The sequence below is a fragment of the Ovis canadensis genome, chromosome 1 (genome assembly GCF_042477335.2).
Source record: "Ovis canadensis isolate MfBH-ARS-UI-01 breed Bighorn chromosome 1, ARS-UI_OviCan_v2, whole genome shotgun sequence".
Lineage (NCBI taxonomy): Eukaryota > Metazoa > Chordata > Mammalia > Artiodactyla > Bovidae > Ovis > Ovis canadensis.
The window spans coordinates 23,228,514-23,245,493 of NC_091245.1; the positions used below are offsets into that span (position 1 = coordinate 23,228,514).

A 16,980-nucleotide genomic window follows, 5' to 3' on the forward strand; every position below is an offset into this window, starting at 1 on the left:
TGCCATGGATCCTCAGATGGAACAAATGTCCTCTCTGAGCTGCTTTCCACAGCAAAGGAGAGTAACACTGTTTTCCGGAGGAGTGATTCTTATAACAAGAAGAATCGCAGGTCATTGGTTCTCAAAATTTAGAGTGCTTCAGCATCACCTGGAGGCCTTATTAGAACTCTTCACTGGGCTCCTTTCTGAGCTCCTGACTCAGTTGGTCTGGAAGGGGTGGTGTGCAAGAATTTGTATTTCTAACTTATTCCCAAGAGATGCCAGTGCTGCTGGTTCGGGGACACGTTTGGAGAAGCCCTGCTCTAGACAGGTGTGAGGTATTGCTTGAAGATTTGGGTTGCACTCCCATCTATAAATTAACTCCAACCTCTTTCCTTCACCTATGCCTCACCTGATAGTTTCCAGGGGTCTCCCACATGGGCTATCCACACGTGGACACACCCCTGTTTCTGGCTGTGCAGTGGCCAGCCAGTGGAGAGTACTCCAGGGGCAATCAATCTGGGGCAGAATTCAGCAGGACCACTTCTTTGCCTCATCTTCTAACCAAGATTTTAGGTCCTGATGTTGATCAGAAGTCTCTGACATCACCAGCATCTCCTTTAGGAGCAGAAATGCATCAGGGCTTCCTGATGCTGGAGAAGGCAGAGAGCGCGACGTCTTCAAGGTCTTCTCGACAGATGCGCTGCCTGGTGGATGCTGGGAAGGTGGAGCTGAACAGGAAGGAGGGCATCTCATGGTGTGGAACATGAGCAAAGTGCTGTGGCAGGACCATGCATGTGATTTTAGGAGACAAGTTAGATCTTCTACTGATGACCTGACTGAAGTTTGACTGAAGCTTTTTGCCCGTAACCTTACACAGCAGAGACAGACTCTTACTCATTTCAACTGCTGCCCCCTGCCTGCAATGGCTGAGAGCGTGACTAGTGTCTCTCCAGGCTTCTGGCTTTAAAGACAGACTTCTGTGGTCAAAGGTGTTAACAGTTTGGGTACTTAGGTTCTGGGTTTCACCTGAGGCTGTGGCCTCCCCATCCAGACCCTCATGGTACTCACTCCCAGAAGCTATGCCCTTCCTTCTTCACCCCTCCTCCCTGCCCCAGGTCTAATTCAGCTTTCGAGTCCAGCTCGGAGAACTTGCTCCCGAGTATGCCCACTTTTGGAGAAGGCAATGGCACCCCACTCCAGTACTCTTGCCTGGAAAATCCCATGGATAGAGGAGCCTGGTAGGCTGCAGTCCATGGGGTCGCTAAGAGTCGGACACGACTGAGCGACTTCACTTTCACTTTTCACTTTCATGCACTGGAGAAGGAAATGGCAACCCACTCCAGTGTTCTTGCCTGGAGAATCCCAGGGACGGGGGAGCCTGGTGGGCTGCCGTCTATGGGGTCGCACAGAGTCAGACACGACTGAAGCGACTTAGCAGTAGCAGCATGCCCACTTTGGTAGTCTTTGCTTTCTAGATAGCATGTCCCAAAGTGTGTGCCCATGGGCCTCGGGGAATGTTAACAACTGTCATGTTACTGAGGTGTCCCTCACGGGGTGTTGGACTAAGTAAAGTCAATCAGATATCTTCTCTGCAGGACTTCTCAGAGCCTGGAACATACTGTTGGAGGTGGGTTGGAAGATCCAAGAGGGATGCTTAACAAAACATTTCCCAAACTCCTTTCTCCACAAAGTGCATACTTTTTCCACAGAGGAGCTTTCTTCTTTTGGATATTAGAATTTTTATTACTCTTTTAAAGAGTGGGTTGCTACTGTGTGTTTTGTTTTTTTTTTTCTTCTAGTACTACTGCTCTACAATGTTGTGTTAGTCTCTGCTGTGCAATGAAGTGAATCAGCTTTATGTACATAGATCCCCTCTCACTTGGACTTCCCTCCCACTTGCTCCCACCATCCCACCCAGAGTTAAATAAACTTCAGAGCCCAGCGGACTTGTGTTTCCCATCTTTGGACTTTTTGAGCTTCAGTCTCTTCATTTATCAGAGAAGACAATGGCACCCCACTCCAGTACTCTTACCTGGAAAATCCCATGGACGGAGGAGCCTGGTAGGCTGCAGTCCATGGAGTCGCTAGGAGTCAGACATGACTGAGCAACTTCATGCATTGGAGAAGGAAATGGCAACCCACTCCAGTGTTCTTGCCTGGAGAATCCCAGGGATGGGGGAGCCTGGTGGGCTGTCATCTTTGGGGTCACACAGAGTTGGACATGACTGAAGCGACTTAGCAGCTCTTCATATATAAAATGGAGAGTGATCCCTACCTTGAAAGGTTGTTGCAACATTTAAGTGAGGTGACATAAAAAATGCACAGCCCAGGGTGAGATAGACAGTAAGGGGCTTAATAAATGTGAATTTTCTCCTCTCTATCTTTTTCTTTTCTGGTGGAAGCTTTCAATCTGAGTCAAAATATGCCTGGTTGTGCGCCAAGTACTCGGCCTGTGAGGGTGAGTACCCAAAACACTCAAATCCGCAAGGTCAAAAGAATGAGAGCTCAAAAGGGACTGGGCCATCCAAGAAGGCTTCCTGGAGGAAGTGATCTTTGCTGGCCCAGATTCTGAAGCTAGTTCTCCAGTAAAGACCCAGGGCAGCGGAGGCAGGAGGGGACGTTTAGAACTCCCTTTTTCTACAAGCAAGCTCCAGCAGGAATCCTTTTCTTTATTTTTCTTTTCCACCCTGGAGGCCCATTTCCCCACCAAATCCAGCTGACACAGCACTTACCTTCCCCTTGCACTGCCTGAACTTGGCCAACGGCTCAAGTTCCAGAGGTGTGAGCCTCAGAGTGAGGCCCTCCTGACTTGTGGAAATTCACTGGGCCCACAGAAGCCTGTTATACTGACACCCTCAGGGAGCTCAGGGCAAGAAGCCACCAGGACCTGGATACTGGCCCAGAGCCTACCTCCCCGACCTTGGTCACAAGGGTAGGTGGGAGGAGTCCATTCAAAGCTGAGGAGGAAGCTGTACTGGAGGCTTTCTCCCCAGACTCTGTATTAACCCCTGAACCCTGACCTCTACCAACCAACCATTTCAGGAGACACCACTTCGAACCAGGCATATTTCCTCCCTAACTCATTTAATCTCCTAAACTGTCATAATAGTTTCCATTTTATTGATGAGAAAACAAAGGCTCAGAGAGTCCGCTTGAAACTAGGTCCATTTGGTTCAAAGTCCAAGCTTTTTCCACTAGTGCTCCGGAGCCATTATTTCTCTTTGGGCCTTACCTAGTTTGTCTGGAAACTAGATGTCACCACCTCCAGAAAGCCCTCCTGGTTATCACCCAGGGCCATGCTTATCTCCCCTTCTGAATGTCTACAGTTGAAACCACAAGGCACATCTCCTGTCAGTCCATCTTTCCGGGCAAGGAAGGACTGGATGGATGCCCTACCCTGTACCCCTAGTACCTGGTACAGCTCACACAGTAATCTCTGTTAAGAGAAGGGATGAAGAAGTATAATTTTCGAGAGTATACAGACCTACCCGGTGCTTTGCATCCCTGTCAAGTCCTGAGCTGCTCAGCATCTTCTGATGGCACCACAACCCTCCACCCTTCCCTCCACCCCATGGGCTGGCCTCACAGATGCTAACTGACTCAGTTTTCCAAGGCAACATCCACTTCACCTCCTGTGATTCAGCTTGCTTCTTGGACTTCTGCAGGACCCCCCGATGTTCATGAGCAGATCCCTGTAGCTGGACACCCTCAGGAGGGCCCTGTAAGATCTCAGTTCCAGCTCCTCTCCTCCAAGTGATCTGCGGTCCAGCACGTCCGCGTGAGACCCAGAGGTCACCCTCCGCCTGCCAACACCCACTTCAATGATTAGCGAAGGTGCCAGGGAAATTATGAAAACCATGTGACAGGTAAATGGCTCTTCCTGAAACTTGCTTAGGTTTCAAAGGGAGGATGGCTTGCCCCAGTGTGTGGGCTGGGAATTCAGGCTTTGCAAACACTTTCCAGAAGGCATGGGCATGGCAGGCCTTAATCAGGGTTCTGATTTTCCTTCAGTGAAATCCAACTGGGCCTCTTGGCCCCCGGGACTGAGACCAACCATGGACCAGGCTCCATCGAAACACTGTGGCTTTGTTCCCTGCGTGAGGAGCAGACATGCCAGTGGGTTGGGAGCAGGAAGGGAGAAAAGCAAACAGAGGGTTCCAAGGATGGAGAACATGTTGGGTCACTAAGCCCATTCTTTTCACTTTCAGGACAGGGAAACTGAGGCCCAGAGCGAGGTGTTGGCCTAGTGTCAGACAGCTTCTTGGAGACTGAACTGTGGCTGAAGGGAATACATTGATGTCTCTCTAAAATCTTGGGCAAGCTGGAGTGATAAACGAATGTCCCTGAGGAATTATATCCAGAAGCTTCTCTTTGTACTGGCTGGTAGAAATGCCACAGGTACATGGATTGGGCTTGCCCTATCTTTGGATAATGCTGGGCATGGGCTGCTGAGGTCTAGAAGGACAGTGAAGGCTAGTTGGGAGGCATAGCCAGATGCTTGTCTTCCTGCCTCTGGCCACCTGGCTGTGTCTCACAGGTATCTTTATGCCCACAGAACTCATAGGCAGACTGCATCCTGGAAAAGAGCCCAATCTGGGCACAAGTTGCCTTTGGCAGGCAGAGACAAGAATCTACAGTTGCCAAACACCATGCTGTTTCTACAGGGTCCCTTGAAATACCTGTGAAAGCATTTTCTGTACATCAATTCTGGGCCTCCTACATGTGGTTCTTATGTAAATGTATTTTGAGCAACTCTCATGTGCTAGCACCTTCAGTAGCTCTCTATTACCTGCAACAAATGGAGCTTAAACCCTTCCCATGCTCAACACCCTTATGGATTTATCTGTCCTATTTCTTACGTGTCATTTTTGAAAACTCAGTTCATACCATTCATAACCATCATTCTGAAAGCACCAGCCACTCTTTCGCTTCTGAATCTTTAACAAATACTGCCTGGAATGTTCTTTTCTCTTTATCTGGAGAACTCCTCATTCTTCTCTCTAACCCCGCAGCCCAACAAAGAAGGTGACACTTCTCCGTCAGGTTTTCCATCTCCCAATTCCTGGGCAGTTGTACCTTCAAAACATATCTCAAACCTGACTCTTTATTGTCTGCACTGCCAACTCCCACCTCCAAGCCACCATCATCCCCTGCCTGGTCTACTCCGGTAGGCTCCTAACTGGTCTGCCTGCTTCTAATGTTTTCTTACCACAAGCTGTTCTGTCTGCAGCAGCCAGGGTGATCTTTCATGCATCATAGGTCAGACGTGACTTGTGCTTAAGACCCTCGATGGCTGCCCACTGCGATCCGTACTGTGGCTGACCTCACCTCCCCTGCCTGGCTCTCTACTGTCACATCATCCATTCCCCACCTTTTCTCCATGTTCCAGCCACAGTGACTGCCTTCTTGTTCCTGAACAAACTGAGGTTATTTAGGATTGCCTTCATCTGTCCCTGCAAGGCTCCCCAACCCCAGCCTCTCTCTCACAGTTGACTGTTTTCATAATTCAGGTCTTGGCTCAAATCACTTCCTAGAGAGAGCTTCCCTGACCATTCTCTCCAGAGTAACCTCCCTTATGTCAGCCGTTTATTGTCTTTGCAGCGATCATCCCTATATAAGTGACTTCGTGTATTTCCCTACTTATTTTCCATGCCTCCTGCTGCAGCAGCAGCTCAACGATAGCAGAGCTGTTCTCCTCTTTATTGATGTGTCCCCAGCGTATGAAACACTCCAGGTGCCCAATGGGTGCTTAATAAGAAACTTATATGAAGGACTGCCTGAAGCAGTGTCCTGGCAAACAGAGCCTTCTGGAAGAAGGAGATCTTTGTGAGCTTTCTATAGGAAAGGAAACCTGGATGAGCCATAGAAACATGGTGGGATTTGTGTAGGTAGAGAGAGTCAGAGATGGTGTCCCAGGAAGTGAGTCTAGCCAGGAGCACAAGATGAACGGTTGGAAGGAGAGAAGAGCGCAGGGGAAAGCAAGGCCAGGGCCGAAAGTCTAATGCTGAGTAGAGAAGTAAGGTCAGCTCTGAGCCTAGGTAAGGGGCTGGCGGCAGGAGAGTGGGCTGAACAGGAAAGGTTGTGCCCCTTGGCCATCTTTGCACTGCTTCCCTGCTTTGCATGCACACAGGACTGTTTCTAATTGCAAAGGCAGACAGGAGCCACAGAAACTTAGAAGCTTAGGGTATCATATAATATGCTCATCAGCAAATGAGAATGAAGCTCACCCTGGCTGGGACTGAGCAATGTCTGTGCCGGTGCAGGGGCCTCAGAGAGGCTGGGGCAGGACTATCGGGATGGGCAGGAATAGCCAGTTACAGAGACTTTGCCTGCAAAGGGAATCCAGCCACAGACTTCTGAAATCCCAAATGTTCAGAACACACTGCTCTATAGGCTCCGGAGGCTCTCAGCTGACCTCCAATGCCCTTCAGCCTCCTGTTCCAAAGGGCCTCCGTGGCTCCTTTCACACCTCCAAGAATGGAGCGCTCCCCACTCACATGCTGGAAAGCTCTGACACTCAGAAAGTCTTCCTCGTATTAAGATGGATCTGATCTGCCTGGAACACTCTGCCTGGACTTCACCCTGACTCCGAGGCAGCCCCCTCTGCTCCCAGGCAGAATGGTGGACGCACAACAGTGGCCGTCATACCTCCAGGGTCTTCTCACCAGACCCCACGCTCTGCGCCCTTCCACCCCTTGTCTGTGGAGCTCCAGTTCCCTCCACGCCTGAAACACATCCTCTGGGCTTGCCTCAGTTTTTACTGCGCTGGTTCCACTGCTTTGAGGAAAGTCTCCACAAAGGCACCCTGGGAGACCATTGGACACTCCTTTCACCTCCTCCTTGAAGACCATCTGTCATCCCTGGTGGAAATGTAAAATGGTGCCGCTGCTGTGGAAAACAGAATGGCAGTTCCTTTAAATATTAAAAGTACAAGTAACTGTATGATCCAGCAAGTCCACTTGTCAGAATAGACTCCAAAACATTGAAAGCAGGAACTAGAACACTTGTATACCAATGCTCATAGCAGCACCATTCACAACAGCTGAAAGGCAGAAGCAACCCAAATGTCCGGGCTTCCCAGGTGGTTCAGTGGTAAAAGAATCTGCCTGTCAATTCAGGAGACATAGGTCCGATCCTCAGGTCAGGAAGATCCCCTGGAGAAGGGAGTGGAAACCCACTTCAGTATTCTTATCTGAGAAATACCATGGACAGAGGAGCCTAGCGGGCTACAGGGCATGGGTTTGCAAGAGTCAGACATGACTTAGCAACTAGACAACAAAACCAAATGTCCATCAGCAGACGAATGGATAAGCAAAATGTGATATGCCTGTAAAATGGGATATATTTTTTTGTTGTTATTTTTAAGTTGCCAAGTCATTCCAACTCTTCATGACCCCATGGACTACAGCACGCCAGGCTTCCTTGTCCCTCACCATCTCCCAGAGTTTGCCCAAGTTCATGTCCATTGAATTTGTGATGCTAACATGGAATATTATTCATCCTTAAAAAAGAACAAAATTATGACATATGCTACAACATAACAAACCTGGAAAATAATGTGTGCGTGGGTGCTAAGTCACTTCAGTCGTGTCCGACTCTTCCTGACCCCAGGACTGTAGCCTGCCAGGCTCCTCTGTCTAGGGATGCACCAGGCAAGAATACTGGAGTGGGTTGCCAGGCTCTCCTCCAGGGGATCTTCCCGACCCAGGGATTGAACCTGTGTCTCTTACGTGTCCTGCAGTGGCAGGTGGTTCTTTACCACTGAGCCACCTGGGAAGCCCCTGGAAAACAATATGCTAAGTGAATAAGTTAGTTGCAAAAGGACAAATACCATATGATTCCACTTATATGAGATACCTGAACTAGGAAATTCATAAAACAGAAAGTAGAATAAAGTCAGCTATGGGGTTGAGGGGAGGAAAGAAAGGGGAAGTCATTAATGGGTACAGTTTCCACTGGGATGGTGAAAAAGTTCTCAAGACGGATATTTGTGATGGTTGCACCAAGTGCTGCTGAATTGTACACCTTAAAATAGTTACTATGGCAGACTTGGTGTTACGTATGTTTTACCACATTTTAAAAGGCCACTATATCTACTCTCCATTCTCTGCCAAACAACAATCAAGCAGCAAGCATTTGCAAAGCAAATGATGCCTGTGGGCCATTAGACTGGCAGTGGAGACTGTCCTTGTCCATACCGACACTAACAGCCAAGTGCTAGCTTAAGTACTTACCATGAGTTACTTTATTTAATCCACATAGCCTTCCCAAATAACTATTGTACAAATTTGACAAATGGAACTGAGACTCTTAAGAGGCTAAATAGCTTGTTCAAGATTACACAGGGGCTGGACCCAAGGTTCCAGTGTGACTGTCTGATTCCAGGGGTTAGTCATGCTACTTGAGGACTTCTTGAAAGAAACTTGGGAAGTTCTTAAGAGCCAGAACACACACACACACACACACACACCCTCTGAGATGCTTTGCTGGGTGAAACATATGCAAAGACTCTTTTCAGAAGGGAGCAACCTTAAACTCCTTGAGTTGTGGCTGGTCTCTCTGGTTCAGCCTTCTATCCTCAATCAGTATCTGTTGAATGAGTGCCCATCAGTGTGTCCTGAGGGAATCAGAGGCGGCGTTTCCGCTGGGCCCTATGGTGTAGGCAGGAGCGAGGGAGGAGGACCTCAGCGTCCACTTTGTCCAGGAGCTTCTGCTGGCCTTGGGACTGGTTTCCGGGAGCCTGTGCTCCGCTGCCCTCCTCCACCCACTCCACTGTTCACCACACGACCAGATGGGTGCTCCTGGTGGGCGGGGCCCCATCTCATCCTCTCTGTACCTGGTGTCCAGCCTCATGCTGGCCAAGAGCCGGTGCTCTGGGGTTTCTCACTGGAGAGATGAGCAGGGGAGAGCATTGGAGAAACCCGACAGAAGAGTTCAACCTTGAGGAGCTCTTGTTCAATTCTCCTTATTTCCCTATAATTAGAACAAATTCCCTGTTAGCTCAGTTTCCATTCCCGAAGGTGGAAGGAATTCAGGAAACTTCTCCCAAGATGCCGAGCCCCATTCTCAGTCTGACTGTCTAGACATATGACCCGCAGGCTGCCCCCGGCCTGCTCTCGCAGAACTGGTGGGGGCCGCGGCAGCAGCTGGCGCACATTACCCTGGGGCTGGCAAGGCCTCCATCCTGGGCCCAGGAGTGCTCACGCAGGAGCAGCAGCCCTGGCTCAACGGCGGCAGAGGCTCACACCCTGGCTGCCAGGGCAGCCAGTCACCAGGGCAGGTGAGGGCTGGGCCACTGCTGCGTCACACAGCCTTGGGGGCAGACTTCACTCAGAAAGCAAAGCAAACGGGCTTCCCTGGAAACAAGCAGAGTGGCCACATTGGGCAGGGGTGAGGCTGTGGGGGCACTTTGTTGCTGGGCCACTTCCCCAGCTGTGTGAAACTGCTGCTGTCAGAGCTTATTTGCATGGACCCTTCTGCCCTGGGGCCTGGACCCCCTGCTGCCAATACTGTATATTACTGGGGCTTCACTTCTCTGACCTCTAACCAAGAAACTGGGCGTAGAGGAAAGGGTACAGGACAGACCTGAGTTCAGACTTAAAGTGATCACATTTTAATTGCTCTGTGATCCTGGAAAAGTTATTTTCATCTACGCTATTGGCATTTCAGCCTTCTCATTTGTAAATTGGGGATAGTAAAACCTACCTTCAGGGTTCTTAGGAGGATTAAATGAGATCATATTTTATAAGGTGCTCAGAACAGTGACTGGCACATAGCTGGTTTCATGGAAGTGTTTGTGAAATGAGTATAAATGTATCTCAGCATTCCAAGTGTCCCGCTTTGAAATCTGGGGATGTGGAGTAGCTGAATCCTGAGTACTAAGTACCTAAGTACCTGAGTCCTCACCTTACCACTGACTTTGGTAAGTGCCCTGCCTTCTCTGAGCCTCACTTTTCCTTTTGTACAATAGGGGTGCGTGACATGTTATTCCGATGGCCTCTTCCAGTTTGAACATGCCAGGACCCAAAAGCTTGTGGCGTGGGACCCCACCATCCATCTTCAACTGTCTCTAGTCTTGCCCTGCTTTATCCTCAGCTACCCCCTGATCCCTAGAGGATCCCGGCTTTCTGAACTATAGAACTCGACCTCTTGGAAATGCCAGGGCCAGAGGTTGTCAGCATGGATTAGTTCTGGGAAAGGCGACAGCCAGCCGAGTGTCCCCAGAGAGGGCGCTTATCCTGCCTAGCCCTGGAGGGGGTGAGCTAAACATTCCGATCAGCCAAGTGGCCTCAGGGGAGCATTAGAGAAAAGGGCAGTGGGAAGCCGGTGTTGGAGATCTCTTAATCCCAGGGAATTTAAAGTCATCGTAAAGTGGACTCCTAAACGAGTAGGGATTTGCCTCTTCTTCCAGCTTCAACAGACTGCCTCTGCCCAGGGAGAGGTTTTAAATAGAAAAGGTGACTTGGCTTGATTTGGCCAAACTCACAGTCGGACACATTCCTCCCTTGGTTCCCAGGGTTCAGAAATAGTCTGGTGGAGGCATCGAGGTGCCTTGGGAGAAAGGAGATGCTGTGTTCTCAGGTGTCCCTGACAAGGGCATAGGCTGTGCCAAATAAAGGTGGAGAGGGCATCCTGAACTATCATGGGGCATTTTATGACTCAATGGGTCTCAGTTGTGTGGTTCTCCTAGATGGAGACCCCAAGTCCCATGGAAGAAAAACAGACCTCCTCAAGGTCCCTCTTGAGCAAAAGAGTGTGCAGCAGGGCCAAGGGTAAGATTGGGTCTTCCGACTCTATGGTTGGCTGACTCCTACTCCTTAGATACACAGCCTCTGCGTCAGCCATAACGAGCACACCCCGGAGCAATGCTTCATTCAGTGTACACTTTTTGACTTAGCCGTGTGCAGATCCTGGGCAAGCTGCAGGGAGGGTCGGAGCCGAGGTGAGAAAGAGATGAGCCAGGCTCTACCCTTGCCCTCCAGCTCCTAAGGCAGGGACTTCAGCCTTAGGAGGATGAGTGTGCGACCAACCTGAGCACAGATGCTTTAGGAGGAGGTGCTGGGGGGAGGAAGGGGCTGGGAGCTGGAAAGCTGCTCCTGTTTCCTCATTTTCACTGGTCTTATCTCCCCTGTTAGTCTGAGAGAGGGATTAAGGCTCCCTCATTAGCTGGGGTGCTCCCTCTGGGCAGCTTGCTGCGCCAGCCTCTCCTCTCCCAAAGCCCAGCATAATTGCCCTGCAGTCTCCCTTCCAGTGACAGCTCTGTGGGAAGCTGATGCAGCCTCCAGCTCTCTCCAGGGCTGTCCTGGGACAGGTGCAGCCAGCCAGGTTCTGGCAGCCACAGAGGTCAGAGTCAGGACCCATGGGAGAAGTGCGAGGGCAGGTTTCAGCTCTGAGGAAGCTGGCTCAGTCTGTTAGCCAGATGGCCCAGTGTTCTAAAGGGCTGCTCTGCTGGCAGGAGGGGAAGAGGGAAGAGGGGGAAAGGATTTCTGCCACCTCGGGAGGTGTATGGGCTGGAACTTGGGCCTCATTGCTTGCTCTGACATAGTAGAGGGTGTTTAAGCATCATATACAGTTGCCACATTCCAGACCAGGACCTAGGATTAGAAGCACTCCAGTGCACTGGAGTTCCATGTCTGTATCCCTTCTTGGGCGGGGAGCATTTGAGAGCTGTGTGTTGGCAAAGAAGTGTGTGGGTCTGATTCATCTCAGCTTCCTTAGCTTTTAGTATGGAGCCCAGCACTCGCTAGGGTCGGAAGTGAATGAATGAATGAAAGAGCGAATGCATGATTTGTGAAAGCGGAGATCTCAGCATTTCTCCAGAATGGGCCCAACCGCTCCAGCTGAGGGACGGTGGGGACTGGAGCGTGGAGCCAAGGCTCCCCTCCGGCTGCCAGTCTCCGAGAGCTCCCGTACTTCAAAGGACTTGTAGATAAGAAGGGCTCTCTGGGCTAAGTGAGATCCGGCCCTCCCCCAGTCTTCCCTCCCCCGCAGCCCCACACCAAATGTGCACACGAAGATCTAGCTTCCTTATCTGCCTGGGCTCAGATTTGGCACCCTGGGGCTTGAAAGGCTGACCGAGCAACTGATGGAACATCCAGATGTTCTTAAAGACCTCCAGCTGTGGCCCATGGGACATTGCTCCTTCTGAGGTGCCAGCCTCAACTTTCACCTGCATGGAGGTGTGAGGACCTGCTTCGGTAAGAATGAAAGAGGCTGTCCTAGGAAAGCAAAGGATCCCAGTGAGGGTGATGGGCTTGGCTGGAAGGATCCCAGAGGAGGGAAGAATGCTAGAGGACGAAGAAATTGGAGGGTGAAAGCCCCCGGTGTGAAGGGTGAATTCCCTAGACAGAGTCCTTAATCCGCATTTGAAGAGGGGGTATGACTGGATGGCTGGAGGATGGGTGGCTGAAACAGATGGTGGTCCGTTCAGAGATTTATAGGACGCTTCCTTAGACTCCGTGCAATGAATCAGACCCAGCGTCTGTCCCCAAGGAAGGAGCTCACAATACACAGACGATGACACCACTATTGTAATTCAACTTGGAGATGGGCCTTGAAGCATGGAGAGGGCTGTGGCTACATGCTGAAGATGAGTCTAAGCAGAATTCTCACTGAGGTTCAGGGGTCACTCCACTGGGATTTGAAATGCTTGCGACATGTCACGAGCCACTTTGAGGTGAAATTCAAAATGAGCAAATATATTGGTTGAAATTAATGCCTTTTTAAAGCGGATTTCAGTATGGTTGAGATATTGTGGGCATAAAACTTCACGAAAAGCTTATGGAAAAAAATTAAAAACTGGAAAAACTGTACCTCCTCATGTAGTTTGTGTGTGGATTGAAAACTTGAAGGGGGGACTACTCTCTCTACAGTCTTTTGTTCAGTACAATACAGATGAAGATCATCACATACAGTCTCTTCAAATAAGAACACTTGGGTTCAGTGAGGTGAAGTAACTCATTCCAGATCGCACAGCCAAAGGGGCAGAGCAGGGGTGTGGTGCCATAGCTGTAAGTTGAAAGCCAGCTGATTTCTCTTCCATCACTGGCTCTCAAACTTTCTCTCAGCAGAAGTGCCACCGGTACAAGTCCTGGAATCAGAGTCAGCAGAGACGAGCTGGAAAGTCTTAGGCCTGCACAAAGCCCTGGAAGCAGGAGAGTGGGGTCACCTCAGTGGAGAAGTGGTTGTTGTTCTCTCGTGACTGAGGAGAGCCTTTGCTCAAGGGAGGAGAGGAGGATGGGTGAGGAAGGGACAGCCAGTTCCTTTACTGCTGCTGCTAAGTCGCTTCAGTCGTGTCCCACTCTGTGCGACCCCAGAGACGGCAGCCCACCAGGCTCCCCCGTCCCTGGAATTCTCTAGGCAAGAACACTGGAGTGGGGTGCCATTTCCTTCTCCAATAGCTCCTTTACAGAGGGCTTTAAACACCAGACCCGGAGCTGCCCCTGTAGAGAAGTGATGCCCAGTAGCCGTTTGTCGGAAATTACTACAAACCAACAAAATGCAAAAGAGCCTTGGTATGGTAGGGAGAAAAATAAGGCTTGAGTTACTTGAATCCAGTGTCTGCTGCTTTTTTGAACAGAATTTATGGCAAGGGCTTCAGCTAGTAGTAACATTTATGAACTTCTTGCTTTGTGCCAGGCATGGTTCTAAGAAAATTACATAAATTAACTCATTAATCCTCACAACACCCCTGTGAGGGGGATACAGCTATGGACCCATTTTACATATGAGCAAGTAGAGGCAGTGGTTGTGTACCTTGAACAAGTGACACATTCTATGGTCCCAGATTTTACACTTAAAGCATAGGGCAGGCATCCCCAACCCTTGAGCTGTGGACAGGTACTGGTCCATGGCGGTTAGGAATCAAGCCGCACGGCAAAAGGTAAGTGGCAGGACTAGGGCGTGAAGTTTCATCTGCTGCCCCTCAGTGTGCCTGCCTCGTCGTTTGCATTACTGCCTGAACCACCCTCCACCCTGTCCGTGGAAAAATTCTGAAAAACAGTTCTCTGGTGCAAAAAATGTTGGGGACCACTGGTGTAGAGAACTGAGTTAAATGAGATAACTCACGTGAACATGGTCCACACCCAATCAGTATGCGAGAAACATCTGTGGAACCAAAGCCTGACATGAGTAATGAAGTGACAAGGCCAGTGTTTTGCGACGCCAAACTCTTTGATTCCTTTGCCACTCCATCCCCCATCCCAGAGGTCTCGCATGTAGTAGATGAGCATTCAATATCTGGAAAGTGGTTGATGAAATCTTTGTGAATTCCAGTGTCTGCCTTGGTCCGACTACTTCTCTGCATTCCACCCAAAGAAGGGATGGGGTGTGTTTTCTTGAGGTGGGAAGTCCCCCACCAGACACTTCTTCTCTGTCTCATGGGCCTGATCTCAAAGAGGAGAGTCTGTGTGCAGCCTCAGGGCAGAGGTGGTGGGGATCCCCTGATGAGGTTATGCTTTCCTTTCTGGTGGTATCAGCCCTTGGGCAGGGTGGATCCCCACTCTCTCTGGGTGGTACAGGCAAGACGGGTTGGCTTGTCTGAGAGCCAAGGGTGGATGGGGAGCGCGTGTGCCTCCCACTGCCGGGTGTATGTGTGGCAGCGTGTGTTTGTCTTAGTGTGAAACAATCAATCTTCATGCCCGTTGCCTTCAAGAAGTAGATTATCTGGTTCTTCAGAAAGAAAATCACTCAACTAAGGAAATGAGTGCTGGGCAATGTCAGGCTGGAGGTTCTGACTGTGGGTGTCAGGCAGTGGGTGTCCTGCCTGTGCTCTTTGCAGGGAGGTCTCACTGCCTGCCTGGGGCTTCCCAGGTGGCACTAGTGGTAAAGAACCTGCCTGCAAATGTAGGAGACATAAGAAGTTCGGGTTGGATCCCTGGGTCGGCAAGATCCCTGGGGGAGGGCGAGGCAACCCACTCCAGTATTCTTACCTGGAGCATCCCATGGACAGAAGAGCCTGGAGAGCTACAGTCCATGGGGTTGCAAAGAGTCAGACACGACTGAAACAGCTTAGCATGCATGCTAGGGTTACTGGAGAACTCGTAACAAGACCCTTAGGACAACAGCCGCTCTTGGAGGAGCCCTGGAGGGAGGAAAGTGGGAGATGAAGCTGAAGTGAAAGGTAAGACTATGGGGCAGAGAGGCTGGAGAGAAAGGACTGCTGGGCAGGGAGAGCAAGCCCATGGTGTCCCCAGCTTCCCTCCATCCACGGCTCTGGTGCAGTGGGAGGTGGGTGACCCCCGATGTCACTTACACCTGGGGCTTGCTGCAAGCCTCGGGGATTTGCCCGGAGTCCAGTCAGTGCAGAAGTGACCAAGGAGGGTCGGTCCCCACTGCGCTTGGAGCAGGGAGGTGCGTAGAGTTATTTTTAGAGTCTGCCTGCGGGCTGAGATCACAGCACCTGGAGTCAGCCAGACCCAGCCAGGCACACCCCTCCCTTGGGCCTGTTGAAGGATGCATTCTAGGCCACCTTGGCTTTCTCAGGAAAGCCCAGTTCATGCTGACCTGTCAGACCTGCCAGACCCTCCCCCCAGGCTCCTTGGAACCTTTCAGCTGGAGTCTGTTTGCTCAGCTGGAGTTGGGGTAGAGGATGGGTGGGGAGGGGCTGCCCTCTGGGTCCTGAGGCTCTGGCCAGATATTCTTAGGCCACTTGGAAGTGGCCCAGAATGATGGAAAGGGGCCTGTAGACCCAAGAATAGGATGTGGAGTTCTGGGCTGCTGCATTCCAGCTGCCGGGTCTCTAGTGGGCCCCCGGCCTCCATGAACCTGCATTCCCTTATCTGTAAAACGGAGAGAATAAAACACACAGCAGTCTTTTGGGAGGACAAAATCTGATGATACCAAAGAGTAAGCAGCCTAATGCCTGACACATAATGGGGAGCTAAACATGGTGGTTCCCTTCTGTTTCTTCCCTTTTCTCCTGATTTCTCTCTCTGCAGACTCAGTAATCATTTTTTAAAATTTTAATTCATTTATTTTATTGGAGGTATGGTTGCTTTACAATGTTGTGTTCATTTCTGCTATACAGTGAAGTGAATCAGCTATATATATTTACATGTGAAGTCACTCAGTTCGTGTCCGACTCTTTGCAACCCCATGGACTGTAGCTCTCCAGGCTTCTCTGTCTGTAGGATTCTCCAAGCAAGAATACTGGAGTGGGTTGCCATTTCCTTCTCCAGGAGATCTTCCCAACCTAGGGATCAAAGCCGGGTCTCCTGCATTGCAGGCAGACGCTTTACCGTCTGAGCCACCAGGGAAGCTCAGTGTGTGTGTATATATATCTCCCCTCCCTCTTTGACCTCCCTCCCTTACCTACTAGCTATCTATTTTGCACTTGGCACTGTATTTATGTCAATCCTAATCTCCCAATTTGTCCTACCCTTCCCTTCCCCAACTGAGTTCGAGTGTCTGTTCTCTACATCTGTGTCTCTATTCCTGCCCTGCAAATAGGTTCATCAGTACTATTTTTTTTTTAGATTCCAGATATCGCGTTAACACACGATATTTGTTTTTCTCTTTCTGACTTACTTCACTCTGTATGAAGGCTCTGTGCATACATGCTAAGTCGTTTCAGTCGTGTTTAACTCTTTGCGACCCCATGGACTATATATAGCCTGGCAGGCTCTTCTGTGGGATTCTCCAGGTAAGAATACCGGAGTGGGTTGCCAGGCCCTCCTCCAGGGGATCTTCCCCACCCAGGGATGGAACCTGCATCTCTTATGTCTCCTGCATGGGGAGGCAGATTTTTACCACTAGCACCACCTGGGAAGCCCACGACAGACTTTAGAGCCACTCATTATTATTCTGGTCGCCATTCACTGAGTGCCATTGCAGCAGCACTATAGATGCTGTGGTGAAAGAGGTGGGCCCTGGTCCTTGAACAACTTATGGCCTCAAGGCCAAGACAGAGAGACAAGGGCAATGTCACACAGCAAGCAGAAATAAGACCACCTTCAAGAAGAAGTGCTGCCTGAACTGATCTTAAGGTCTCCTCAGACC

The 16,980-nt window shown here is 50.3% G+C and overlaps 1 long non-coding RNA gene across 1 annotated transcript in view; it reads right to left on the bottom strand.

The window, feature by feature from the left end:
* Positions 1 to 3,085: 3,085 nt before the first annotated feature.
* LOC138423326 (uncharacterized) overlaps positions 3,086 to 16,980 on the bottom strand; it is a 40,766-nt gene continuing 26,871 nt past the window's right edge. The window contains exons 2-4 of the long non-coding RNA XR_011250233.1: positions 8,819 to 8,955; positions 7,529 to 7,763; positions 3,086 to 7,136 (exon numbers count right to left, since the gene is read on the bottom strand). This is a non-coding gene — a long non-coding RNA (uncharacterized lncRNA). The remainder of the gene's footprint in view (positions 7,137 to 7,528; positions 7,764 to 8,818; positions 8,956 to 16,980) is intronic.